Source organism: Lichenostomus cassidix, chromosome 10 (genome assembly GCF_008360975.1).
Source record: "Lichenostomus cassidix isolate B80296 chromosome 10, HeHo_3.0, whole genome shotgun sequence".
NCBI classification, from domain to species: domain Eukaryota; kingdom Metazoa; phylum Chordata; class Aves; order Passeriformes; family Meliphagidae; genus Lichenostomus; species Lichenostomus cassidix.
Window position 1 is genome coordinate 16,854,306 of NC_139491.1, and position 6,178 is coordinate 16,860,483.

A 6,178-nucleotide genomic window follows, 5' to 3' on the forward strand; every position below is an offset into this window, starting at 1 on the left:
TTGGAACGTAGTATATGCCTGTTTCCTTCAAACATGCCTAATGCTCTGGTACTAACATGGAAAACAGTCTGATGTGGCGTATTCATTCAAAAATGGGAGGAGACTGTTCCATGTTTAATGACATACAACTTTTCATTCTCACTCTTAAATACAATACAAAAGGTTTGCTGTCAACATAGTTTTGGAGCTGATGTTTGCTATGGCATACAGCATAAGTCTGTTTATGAAATAGGTTCATCTGACTGAGTTTTGACAGTTTGGAAGTTTCAGGTACCCAGAAATCCTAAATTCACCAGAGCTTCCTTACTCTGTCTTCATTTCTAAATGCCTTGATTAATTTCTCATTAAAAAAAATAACTGTCTCATAGGCCAGAAAATATTTTCAAACTATTGTAAAGGATATAAAGGATATGAAGCACCTGAATATTCAGTGTGGTTGTCCAGGGTTCTGCTTGGATGTTAACAGAAGGGACTGCAACATTCCTCAGGTCCTCCCCTCCGGGTGTCACCTGCTGATAAGAAATGTGCTGAGTGAGGAGATAGCCAGAGTTCTGCTAGCAGAAAAACATGAGTGATTTGTTATAGAAAATGAGGCATTGAAGTTACCTCCCCAGCCAACTCATATGATATAAGTGGGATCCACTGAAAGATTAAACACTGCAAATTATGACTATTTTTTTCCTTTTTTCTTTGAGGATTCCTTTAGTAAATGTGGACAGGAAGAAGGATTGATCCTCCTTTAGCAACAGGTCAATAATGTTTCTTCCACATATAGTGGTCAGTATCTTCTTCCCCAAATACAAAGTGTTCATCATGCTCTTTGTTGGCAGGTGTCATTTGCCAGAACATGAGCTACGCAGGGAAACACTGATTCTCTTCAGAAGCTGCTGCTTTCTTATCTCAGTCGTTTAGACGAGGTGAAGTGTCCCAGCACTTATCCCTGATCTGTTACATTATCTCATCAGTGTAGTGAAGCGTGGCCTTGTTCTCTATGCTGAGCACCCATGACTCCTGCTGGCTCAATGATTACATCCTGTAGCAAATCAAAGAATCACAGGATCCTAAATCCTCAAAACTTTGGCTGTTAGTACTTCTCTTTTTTAATTTTCTGTTTAGCTTAGTTACTACACTTGTAGCAGGAGAATCCCCTAATTTCACAGCTGATTCATACAAACAGAAAGTTCCCCTTCCTGGGAAATAAGTTCCTTTTTTTCATGTATGCCCTTTTTGTTCACAAACAGATCCAGATGTGGACTGGCAAATAACAGCAATTTATTTCTAAGTTGTTGTGGTGAATATAAATGAAAACAATACTTTTACCTGCTTCTTCCTTTCATGTTTTCACATCCAGGATGCACAGATTACATAGATGACATTGTTGCTAACAAATGTCTAGAAAACAAATAAAAATAGCATGTCACAAGACAAGATTTCCCTCCTGCCCAGAGGCCAGGGCCAGTGAAGCTTTTGGTGTGCACATAACTCCTAAGCATAGTGCAACAGGCAAGCCAGTGTTACACACAGTGAAACAGCAGTTATACTCCCAAAAGGACCACAAAGCTTGTCAAACATAAAAATACTTAAAATTCCCTTTTTTTCTGGTGTGTTTTTCTCTCTTAAAAATTAACTAGTGTTTTGGTAATAGCACTTTTGGCTGACAAGGTTAATAACTCCACATTAAAAAAAAAAAAAGTATTTACTCTCAAAAATGAGAGACAGGTCTAACTCGTTATAATTGTAATGACTTTATCTTACAATGAATATGAGCACTCATGGCTCCTGAATGAGTTGACATTTATTCTGAAAAAAGGTAAATATGCGCGAAAAAGAGAGTCTATCATCAATACAGAGGCAGAGAGAATACAGCTGGTGTCTGTGCCAGGCTCATGCTGTCATGTTCACAGAAGTGCAGGAAATATCAATAAATTACAAGCAGCACATCTGTACTGTGCTTTTGATTAAAGTGAGATCATAGCTCCAAAATTAGAGTGGCTGAGAGCACACACTGCTTCCTTTCACAAAACAGAAAGCAAAAATGACTTTGTCTCTTGTCTGATATCTTCTGACAAATAGAGATTCCATTAGAGATGAACCCAGAGCTTTTCAGAGCTCACACAGAACATCCATTGGTTTTTTCTTTCCAGAACAATGGAACTACAGACAACAGTCCCTCTCCATTCCTTTCCCACACAGTGTCAGTCCAAACCTGCATGCTGAGATATAGGCTAAACTGTTACTTTTACTCCATTTTAACGAACATGTTGCAGGTTTCTGCAAAATGTTATCCATGCTGTCACTGCCAAGGTAAATACTGTCACCCTACTATAGCCTGATTATGTACAGTACCTGCATATTGTATCACATATTATTTTGAAGGCTGAATGGATTTGGCCTGCTGTTATTTAAATTATTTGGAAGTGGGGAATGAAAAAAACTTTCCTAAGCTTTTTCTTTAGTCAACAAAGAGGCAAAATATTATTCCAAAAGACTGTTTCTGATGCAGTTTGTCATTCTACATTCCTCTGCCTTGCAGTCACCACAATGTTCATGAAGGACATCACAGATTATATTCCCAGAATATACTTTTTTCTTCTATACAAACAAGTCAGCCAAAGAATTACATGGTCTATTCTAACTGATAGCAATGTTGCACTCTCCAGCATTATTCTTTAAACACTAGATGGTGCTCCTTTCTTCTTGCAGAGTCACCATTTGTGTTCCCCTCTCAAAATGGAAAAAAGATACAAGCTGTGAATAAGCAGGGGAGTTTAGCTGCAGTTTCTGATTCAGTAGGAAAGATCTTATTTAACTTCAGTTAACTGTCCCAGCTAACACCCGTTGAGCATACAACATGAAATACATTGAGTCTGGGGGTTTCTTGCTGTTATTGCCCTGTGTTTTATCAAGAACTCTTTACTATGAAAAAGCAACAATTACACAATTCAGTGAATGGCAGCATTGATTTCTAGTTGGACATCTGTGATTTGACTTGTGAAGATATCCAGGCAAGTTGGTAGCCATGTAGAGGAGAAAGAGTCAAACTAGACCCCTTATGAATAGAAAAGCAGGAACTACTTAACTGTGGCAAGGAGCTGAGCAATCCATATGCACGTAATGGTTGGCCTGTCAGCATCCATGTGGATCCTGATGCCTGGGGAACTTCTACAGGGCTTGGCAGGAATGCTGAAGAGGAAAAGCAGAATTTTGTGTACTGTTGTAGAGATTAAATGATTAATGGGTAGGAGATATAACCAAAGATAATGACACAATTAATGAAACACAATTATTTCAGCTGCTTACAGTGTAACTTACTTCCATTTATTTGTATTTCTTTCTTTATATTATTACATAATAGGATATACTCCTATGTAATACTTCTCTTTTGGAGAACCAAATATATACATTTAATGGGGACTTACAGAAGTGTCCAGTAAAAAGAAAGATTCTATGATCACCTAGATTTACATCTGACCATAACTGCTAAATAGCAGTTATACAGTCCATTAGTGTTTGAAGTTGTGCTTATTTTCAGCACAACATTTCAGAGGCCCAGCCAGTTTTCTCACCTTTCTATCACACTGGGGGCCTTTTCCTGATCTTTTAACTCATTTCTTAGTACACTTAGTATCCTGGCTGACACCTTTCCATTGTATTAACTGCAACCACAAAACTGCATTTCTTCAGTAGCCTCTGAACTTCCTTCTTTTCATGTACAGCAGCTGTGGATCCCTTCCCTCCCTCCATTTAAACTGCAATAGAAACCTCTTCAAAGACAGAACAGCCAAGGCTTAATGCTGATGTCAGGTCATTGCAGTCATGGGCATATTGAGAAACCTTCACTGTCTTGTTCAAGTTGTCTTTCCCAGGAATTGCAGGTTGTTACAAGCCCAGACAATCTGTGTGCCTCCAGTGGATGATTCTGTATTACCTTATAGCTACAATTTACACACAACCCTCAGTGCCACCTGTACCCACTGCTGTAATTCTTATCCAGATACGTTCTTCTTATTTCTTACCATTTTATCTTCACTTTGAACGTCCATCTCATAGAAAGCTTGGATTAATTTCCCCAGTGTTTAGATATTTAACTGAGGCTTAAAGCTACAGTGGCAGGTTCAGTATAATCCACACATGGAAGGTATGTTAATAAATCTATTCACTCCAGTTTCCATCTAGCATCAATGGGAAAGCAGCAGATAATGATGGAGAGCAAATCATTGCAGTGTTTGAACTTCAGCAGGATGAATTCCAGCCTAAATGCTTTGGACAGGAACTTTTCTTTTGGTGTGGACCATGAACTGCTTAACATACTTATAGGTATTAGCTAGAACTTAAACAGTCACCCCAGCTCTTTGCAAATAAGCCTTCTTCAAATCCTTTTAATTTTTGAATTCTTAACTTTATAACAAGTCCATTCATCACTTTTCAAGAAATAAATCAAATATTCTAATAAAGGGTAACTGTATTTGTCAAAGCTGAATGGGACAAAAACCCCTACAGTTGGTGAACTGAAAGACACTTACGCATGTTAAAAAAAAAACCAAAACCAAAACATAACTAATATAATCTGAACTAAAAATAGGGAGATTTAGCCAGACTATTTGGTCTAGAATCCAGGCTACATTTGTCACATGAATATTATTTTGCAGGAAATCTCTATTGCTATTTGTTTCCGCACAAGACAAACATTACCAGAGCAGCTTTTCCTGTGGTTTTCTGTTTTGGAACTCCTGGCTTTGGCTCTGTAGAAGGACAGGAAGCACACGGACAACTGAGGAAACACAGATTCAAGAGTAAGTCACAACATTTAAATCTGGAGCCAAAGTAACCCCAAGTCCTTTCCAACTGAGGCAGATATTGAATGGTAGTGTTATCTAGGAAAAGGTGAGAGGAAAATGATCCCATCATATCTAGACAACTGCTCTCCTGTATCCAGTGTTTCTAGAATTATATATGCCAAATTTGCAATTATACTTGTCAGAAAATATTGTACACTGCAGATGGGGTCAGTCTGAGGAGTGCCAGCTTACACCAACAGCGCTGCATTCTCTTGCCCTTTGGGGTACTTAGGAGCTCTTCACAAAGGTGATGGAATGGATACCCTACTCAAAGCCATTAACAGCTCTAGCAACCACTTATGTTTGGAATCTTCTGAGGCCTTCACCGAATTACCCTCAAGCATTTACCACAACAGCTACCGAGTCACAAGACTGCTGTGTACTGACATAACCCAGTTATTTCCTGCATGCAACATCTACAATCTGAAGTAGGGCCTTTGGTGAGAAAAGGAATAGCTTACATAATGTATTCTGCAAGGAAGCAGAGAGGAGAGAGAGCTGGCAGAAGAATGTTGGGAGAAGGCTGATGGAAGAACTGAGACTAAGCAAGGAGTAATGAGGACAACTGAGATGGCTTATTTACTGTCAGGACATTAAGTGTAAATCCAAGCTCTTCAGTCCCAAATGAGACACAATTCCTGAAGAAGTGATAAATTTACCTGAGGAAAAAGGGTAGGATATGGGCAGTACTTGTGGCAACCTCTAGCACCAAGTGTGTTCAGATCAAGAGACAAGAAACATCAGTTAAAGGTAGAACTAAGGGATCCACTGAACAATACAGCCTGACATAGAATCAGAACCAGCCCTGGCTGGGTAGTTCTGATACAATGTTTGGCAGGGTAATTGTGTACCTAAATACAGGGTTGTGCTGCTGTGGCTGTACTGCTGGGACTGAGGACAGCCCCAGCACCAAGGCTTTTTGGCAGTATTTTACACCAAGGTATGGTTTGATAATTGTTATTTCTCTGTTCAGGCATCCTCAAGGTACTGATAGACATTTGCAGTTACAGCTGAACAAACAAGCATAAGTAAAAGAAAATAAATAACCCCCCAAAAGATCATTTTTGGGGACAAAATTACAGTATTTACACTTAATTACTGTAATCTTACAGCAGACAAAATGCTAGTACTTAAAGTAGAATGACTTTTTTAACCACAAAACTCTTTCTCATAGTGTCTAGACACTCTCCTGTGCTTTTTGGCAGACTCTGGATACAAACTATACATTTTGTTCCTAGTTCAGTGATGGACAAAATACAACCTTTCAGAATAAAAACCTCTGCAACCATATACCCACAAAAGAAAAAAAGTTGGTTACATAGCAGTTTGGGCTCATCCTC